Raw genomic sequence first — 8,481 nt, forward strand, 5'->3', positions numbered from 1 at the left:
CCAACTAAAAAAAGAAAACCAAATATATTTTCCATTCAAAACTTATGTCTAGTGCTCATCAGCATTGTATTTAAAAAAAATCAAAAGTTGCTATAATAATGGATTAACATCTTATCTCTTATCTCCCAGAACCATGTAATAGGGTGTGTGTGTGTGTGTGTGTATGTGTATATATATGTACATATATGTGTGTATGTATTGGCTTGGCCAAAAAGTTTGTTTGGCTTCTTCTATAAGATCTTACAAAAACCTGTACGAACTTTTTGGCCATCCCAATACATATCTCCTTTGTCCCCAGTGCCACTTCCAAACTATAATTTCTTCTCCATTCCCTAAAGACTCTAGCTCTTCTGAAGATCATGCCATTAGGCAGTACTTCTCTACAAACTTCCTGGTTTTTCCCTATTGTTCATTGCAGAACAATGGCTTTTGGCTTACTTACTTCTACATCCTGCATTGATCAGTGCTGCTGAATATTTGAGAGGAGTGCTCTGCGGATCTCTGGAGTTCTCTGTGTACTTCTCCTCTTTGGTGCTCTGTCCTATAAACTCTATCTGCCTCCGTCTACCCTAACTCCCTGCCCTGTCTCTTCAACTCTGAGCTTCCTCTGGGCCCCGCCTTACTTCTCTACCCTGTCGTATAGCTGGAAACTCTCCCAAGGCAGTTAGCTTGGGTAGTCAGGCTGTCATAAGGCTGACCTCAGTTGTTTCCTATCACTTAGAGATCACTGTCCTTTGTTGCCTGATATCTAGTGTCTTGAAAACCACTGTTTCATGCATTTTGTCTGGCTAATGGTTGCTTAAGGCAGGAGGGTGAATTGGTCCTTGTTTCTTCATCTTGGCCAGAAATGGAATTCATTGGTTTCTCTTTAAATTAATGGCTAAAACTAGGCACTAAACTCTACTTAGCAATTCTGTTATGTTTCTCAAATACATCTACTATTCCATTCTCATATATCACCTGTTCTTAAGTTGTGGTGCAGGGACCTCTGGAGGTGGGGTTGGTTCCTGAGACTTTTCTAAGTGGTGCACAAAATCAAAACTTTTCAAAATAATAAATATTAAGGTATTATTTTCCCTTTTTACTCTCATCCTCTGGAAAAATCTTTCCAGAGACTAAATTAAGTATGATGATATTGCTCCAACGGATAATGGAATGTGTTTTCATATACTCTGATGTGTTAAAATTTTCTGTTTTAATCTAATGTAGTAAATATCAATAGATATGACCAACATATACAAAAGCTCTTAATAATGTTGAAGAGTGCTGAGACCCAAAAGTTTGCGAATTACAGACTAGATGATCATCTTGTACTACTGTAGGAGATGCGTAAGTCCCATACTTCATGTTTCCAAAGTGAAGATGAAATTCCATTTCAATCTCTAAGAAGGAAAGCATGGGAGGAACATTTCTAGTCCTATCTGCCCCTCAGCACTCCTCCTCCTCATTTGTTAGTTTTAGAGAAAAAGCAAGCGTACTTATCTAGTCCCTTCTCAGTTTTCTCCTCCTTTTAGAAGTAAGCTTGTCTAAAGGATGCACACATTTTATGCTTCCCCATATGGAAGCAGGTGAGGCCTGTAGCTGAGTGAGTAAAACTGTCAACTGAAGGGACAAAGTGTTACTAAGCCCATATGCTACAGATCTAAAAAGAGACAGATTCCAATTAGCTTTATCAGTAACAAAGGTGATGTTTTGATCATCATCTCTCATTATTGTGTGGCTTTTCTTAATAGATTCTGAACTTAGGAAGACAAGACAGGGGTAATGCATATTGTACCTTATCTTCCCTTCTTAAACCTCCTACACCCTATGTTCTGTATTTCTTTTGAGCATTGAGAAAGTAGAAACCATGAGAGAGAACTCCCTCGTAGTTCCACTACCAGATCTATAAACTTAGTTGTACTTGACCTGTCTTTCCTGCTTTATCTCTTTTACAGTGGGAAAAAAGTGTTCTTATACAATTGTAAACAGTATTACTTGTGCTCTGGATGCCATTCCCTTACTCTCTCCAGCATTCTGTTCTTTATATTCTCTCTCTGCTCTTGCATTGCCAATCTCTGCCTGTCTACTGGATCGTTCATCTGTCATACAGATCTATGCTATTATTATATCCTGTCTTTATACAGGAAAAAAATTCTTGACCCCATATCGTCCTTCAGCTACCACCTCATTTTTCTACTCCCATTTAGATCTAAACACCTTGTAGGAATTGTCCATACTTATTGTTTCTACTTCTTTACCTCTAATTCAATTTTTAACAAACTTCCATCAGTCTTCTGTTTTCATATCTCCACTAAAGCTGCATTTGTTCAAGTTACCAAGGATGGCAATTTTGGAAAATACTGCTTATCTTACTTGGCCTATCAGCAGATTAGATATGGCTGACTCTTCCCTCCTTGAAACGTTCCCTCTGATACCTTCCAAGACACAAGAGACCATACTCCCTATTATCCTCTCTTCCTCTACCTCTTTTTTTCTTCCTCTGCTCAATTTCTAACTGTTGGAATGCCTCAGAGCTCTAATATGGGTCCTTTACTGTTGCCATCTGTACTTTCCCCCTAGATGATCCAGACCAGATCATGGCTTTTATACCATGTATATGTTAGTGATGCTCAGTTTTATATCTAGAGCCCTGGCCTCTCCATTAAGCAACAGGTCCATATATTATTGTAGTAATAGTGGTAATTATGATTGTTTCTACTCATTGGCTATTATGAATCATGCTGCTATGACTGTTCATGTGCAAGTCTGTGTGTGAACATATATGTTTTCATTTCTCTCAGGTAACTACCTGAGTGGAATTGCTTGGTTGTATGGTTGTATGGGGACTAGTGCCTGTGTTCTGGTGGATGAGGCTGGATCTTGTCTTTCTGGTGGGTAGGTCCACGTCTGGTGGTGTGTTTTGGGGTGTCTGTGGACTCATTATTATTTGAGGCAGCCTCTGTGCTAATGGGTGGGGTTGTGTTCGTGTCTTGCTAGTTGTTTGGCATAGAATGTCCAGCACTGTAGCTTGGTAGTCATTGAGTGAAGCTGGGTGCTGGTGTTCAGATGGAGATCTCTGGGAGATTTTTGCCATGTGATATTATGTGGAGCTGGGAGGTCTCTTGTGGACCAGTGTCCTGAAGTTGGCTCTCCCACCTCAGAGGCACAGCACTGACTCCTGGCTGCAGCACCAAGAGCCTTTCATCCACACGGCTCACAAGAAAAGGGAGAAAAATTAGAAAGAAAGAATTAGTAGCAGTACAAAAAAAGGAGGGAGGGAGGGAGGAAGGAAGGAAGAAAGGAAGAAAAAAGAAAGAAGATAAAAATGAAATAAAATAAGATAAAATATAATAAAGTTATTAAAATAAAAAAAATTATTAAGAGAGAAAAAAACGGACGGATAGAACCCTAGGAGAAATGGTGGAAGCAAAGCTATACAGACAAAATCTCACACAGAAGCATACACATACACACTCACAAAAAGAGGAAAAGTGGAAAAAATCATAAATCATGCTCTCAAAGTCCACCTCCTGAATTTGGGATGATTGGTTGTCTAAAGGAGGGAAGGAAGGAAACAAAGAATGAAGATAAAGTAAAATAAAATAAAGTTATTAAAATAAAAAGTAATTATTAAGAATAAAATTTAAAAAAAAAACAGACGGATAGAACCCTAGGACAAATGGTGGAAGCAAAGCTATACAGGCAAAATCTCACAGAGAAGCATACACATACACACTCAGAAAAAGAGGTAAAGGGGAAAAATGATAAATCTTGCTCTCAAAGTCCACCTCCTCAATTTGGAATGATTCGTTTTCTATTCATGTATTCCACAGATGCAGGGTACATCAAGTTGATTGTGGAGCTTTAATCCGCTGCTTCTGAGGCTGCTGGGAGAGATATCCCTTTCTCTTCTTTGTTCTCACAGCTCCCAGGGGCTCAGGTTTGGATTTGGCCCCGCCTCTACATGTAGGTCGCCGGAGGGCATCTGTTCTTCGCTCAAACAGGACGGGGTTAAAGGAGGAGCTGATTCGGGGGCTCTGGCTCTCTCAGGCCGGGGGGAGGGAGGGGCACTGAGGGCAGGGCGAGCCTGTGGCGCCACAGGCCGACGTGACGTTGCACCAGCCTGAGGCGCGCCGTGCGTTCTCCCGGGAAGTTGTCCCTGGATCCCGGGAACCTGGCAGTGGCAGGCTGCACAGGCTCCCCGGAAGAGGGGTGTGGATAGTGACCTGTGCTCACACACAGGCTTCTTGGTGGCGGCAGCAACAGCCTTAGCGTCTCATGCCCGTCTCTGGGTTCTGCGCTTTCATCCGCGGTTCGCGCCCGTCTCTGGAGCTCCTTTAAGCAGCGCTCTTAATCCCCGCACCAGGAAACAAAGAGGGAAGAAAAAAATCTCTTGCCTCTTCGGCAGCTCCAGACTTTTCCCCAGACTCCCTCCAGGCCAGCCGTGGCGCACTAAATCCCTGCAGGCTGTGTTCATGCAGCAAAACTCAGTCCTCTCCCTGCGCTCCGACCAAAGCCCGAGCCTCAGCTCCCAGCCCCACCCACCCCGGTGGGGGAGAAGACAAACCTCTCGGGCTGGTTAGTGCCAGTCGGCAGCGATCTGTGCGGGAATCTCTCCACTTTGCCCCGTGCACCCCTGTTGCTGTGCTCTCCTCCGTGGCTCCGAAGGTTTCCCCCTCCACCACCCACAGTCTCTGCCCTCGAAGGGGCTTCCTAGTGTGTGGAAACCTCTCCTCCTTCACAGCTCCCTCCCACTGGTGAGGTCCCGTTCCTATCCTTTTGTCTCTGTTTATTCTTTTTTCTTGTGCCCTACCCAGGTACGTGGGGGGTTTCTTGCCTTTTGGGAGGTCTGAGGTCTTCTGCCAGCGTTCAGTAGGTGTTCTGTAGGAGTTGTTCCACGTGTAGATGTATTTCTGGTGTATCTGTGGGGAGGAAGGTGATCTCCCCATCTTACCATTCCACCATATTCCCGGAAGCCCTTTGGCAACTTTTAAAAGTGAAAAAGACAACTGCGGTTGAACACAAAAGGAAAAAATGGGACTTCCCTGTTGGCGCAGTGGTTGAGAGTCCTCCTGCCGATGCAGGGGACACGGGTTCGTGCCCCGGTCTGGGTAGATCCCACATGTCGTGGAGTGGCTGGTCCTGTGAGGCATGGCCACTGAGCCTGCGCATTCGGTGCCTGTGCTCCACAATGGGAGAGGTCACAACAGTGAGAGGCCCACGTACTGCAAAAAAAAAAAAAAAAACAAAAAACACTAGAATGGATGAATAGCAGAATAACTGAGGCAGAAGAATGCATAAGTGACCTGGAAGATAAAGTAGTGGAAATAACTACTACAGAGCAGAATAAAGAAAAAACAATGAAAATAACTTAGGACAGTCTCAGAGACCTCTGGGACAACATTAAATTCACTAACATTCGAATTATAGGGGTTCCAGAAGTAGAAGAGAAAAAGAAAGGGACTGAGAAAGTATTTGAAGAGATTATAGTTGAAAACTTCCCTAATGTGGGAAAGGAAATAGTTAATCAACTCTAGGAAGCACAGAGAGTCTCATACAGGATAAATCCAAGGAGAAATACGCCAAGACACGTATTAATCAAACTGCCAAAAATTAAATATAAAGAAAAATTATTGAAAGCAGCAAGGGAAAAGCAAAAATAACATACAAGGGGATCCCAATAAGGTTAACAGCTGATCTTTCAGCAGAAACTTTGCAAGCCAGAAGGGACTGGCAGGACATATTTAAAGTGATGAAGGAAAAAAACCTGCAACCAAGATTACTCTACCCTGCAAGGATCTCATTCAGGTTTGATGGAGAAATGAAAACATTTACAGACAAGCAAAAGCTGAGAGAGTTCAGCACTACCAAACCAGCTTTACAGCAAATGCTACAGGAACTTCTCTAGACAAGAAACACAAGAGAAGGAAAACACCTATAATACCCAACGCAAAACAAGTAAATGGGAATAGGAACATACATATCGATAACTACCTTAAATGTAAACGGATTAAATCCTCCAACCAAAAGACACAGACTGGATGAATGGATACAAAAATAAGACCCATATATATGCTGTCTACAAGAGACCCGCTTCAGACCTAGAGACTCACACAGACTGAAAGTGAACGGATGAAAAAAGATATTCCATGCAAATGGAAATCCAAAAAAAGCTGGAGTAGCAATTGTCATATCACACAAAATAGACTTTAAAATAAAGACTATTAGAAGAGACAAAGAAGGACACTACATAATGATCAAGGGATCGATCCAAGAAGAAGATATAACAATTGTAAATATTTATGCACCCAACATAGGAGCACCTCAATACATAAGGCAAATACTAACAGCCATAAAAGGGGAAATCGACAGTAACACATTGATAGTAGGGGACTTCAACACCCCAGTTTCACTAATGGACAGATCATCCAAAATGAAAATAAATAAGGAAACACAAGCTTTAAATGATACATTAAACAAGATGGACTGAATTGATATTTATAGGACATTCCATCCAAAACAACAGAATACACATTTTTCTCAAGTGCTCATGGAACATTCTCCAGGATAGATCATATCTTGGGTCACAAATCAAGCCTAGGTAAATTTAAGGAAATTGAAATTGTGTCAAGTATCTTTTCTGACCACAATGCTACGAGAATAGATATCAATTACAGGAAAAGATCTGTAAAAAATACAAGCACATGGAGGCTAAACAATACACTGATTAATAACGAAGTGATCACTGAAGAAATCAAAGAGGAAATCAAAAAATACCGGAAACAAATGACAATGGAGACACTGTGATCTAAAACCTATGGGATGCAGCAAAAGCAGTTTTAAGAGGGAGAGGGAAGTTTATAGCAATACAATCCTACCTTAAGAAACAGGAAACATCTCGAATAAACAACCTAACCTTGCACCTAATGCAATTAGAGAAAGAAGGACAAAAAATACCCCAAAGTTAGCAGAAGGACAGAAATCATAAAGATCAGATCAGAAATAAATGATAAAGAAATGAAGGAAATGATAGCAAAGATCAATAAAACTAAAAGCTGGTCCTTTGAGATGATAAACAAAATTGATAAACCATTAGCTAGACTCATCAAGAAAAAAAGGGAGAAGACTCAAATCAATAGAATTAGAAATGAAAAAGGAGAAGTAACAACTGACACTGCAGCAATACAAAAGATCATGAGAGATTCCTACAAGCAACTCTATGCCAATAAAATGGACAACGTGGAAGACATGGACAAATTCTTAGAAATGCACAACCTGCCAAGAGTGAATCAGGAAGAAATAGAAAATATGAACAGACCAAGCACAAGCACTGAAATTGAAACTGTGATTAACAATCTTCCAACAAACCAAAGCCCAGGACCAGATGGCTTCACAGGCAAATTCTATCAAACATTTAGAGAAGAGCTAACACCTATCCTTCTCAAACTCTTCCAAAATATAGCAGAGGAAGGAACACTCCCAAATTCATTCTACGAGGCCACCATCACCTTGATTCCAATACCAGACAAGGATGTCACAAAGAAAGAAAACTACAGGCCAATATCACTGATGATCATAGATGCACAAATCCTCAACAAAATACTGGCAAACACAATCCGACAGCACATTCAAAGGATCATACACCATGATCAAGTGGGGTTTATTCCAGGAATGCAAGGATTCTTCAATATACACAAATCTATCAATGTGATAAACCATAATAACAAATTGAAGGAGATAAACCATATGATCATTTCAATATATGCAGAGAAAGCTTTTGACAAAATTCAACACCCATTTATGATAAAAACCCTGCAGAAAGTAGGCATAGAGGGAACTTGCCTCAACATAATAAAGGCCATATATGACAAACCCACAGCCAACATCATCCTCAATGGTGAAAAATTGAAACCGTTTCCACTAAGATAAGGAACAAGACAAGGTTGCGCACTGTCACCACTCTTACTCAATATAGTTTTGGAAGTTTTAGCCACAGCAATCAGAGAAGAAAAGGAAATAAAAGGAATCCAAATCGGAAAAGAAGAAGTAAAGCTGTCACTGTTTGCAGAGGACATGATACTATACATAGAGAATCCTAAAGATGCTACCAGAAAACTACTAGAACTAATCAATGAATTTGGTAAAGTTGCAGGATACAAAATTAATGCACAGAAATCTCTGGCATTCCTATACACTAATGATGAAAAATCTGAAAGTGAAATCAAGAAAACACTCCCATTTACCATTGCAACAAAAAGAATAAAATATCTAGGAATAATCCTACCTAAGGAGACAAAACACCTGTATGCAGAAAATTATAAGACACTGATGAAAGAAATTAGAGATGATACAAATAGATGGAGAGATATACCATGTTCTTGGATTGGAAAAATCAACATTGTGAAAATGATTCTACTACCCAAAGCAATCTACTGATTCAATGCAATCCCTATCAAACTACCACTGGCATTTTTCACAGAACTAGAAGAAAACATTTCA

The sequence above is a fragment of the Grampus griseus genome, assembly GCF_964374135.1.
Source record: "Grampus griseus genome assembly, chromosome: 17".
NCBI classification, from domain to species: domain Eukaryota; kingdom Metazoa; phylum Chordata; class Mammalia; order Artiodactyla; family Delphinidae; genus Grampus; species Grampus griseus.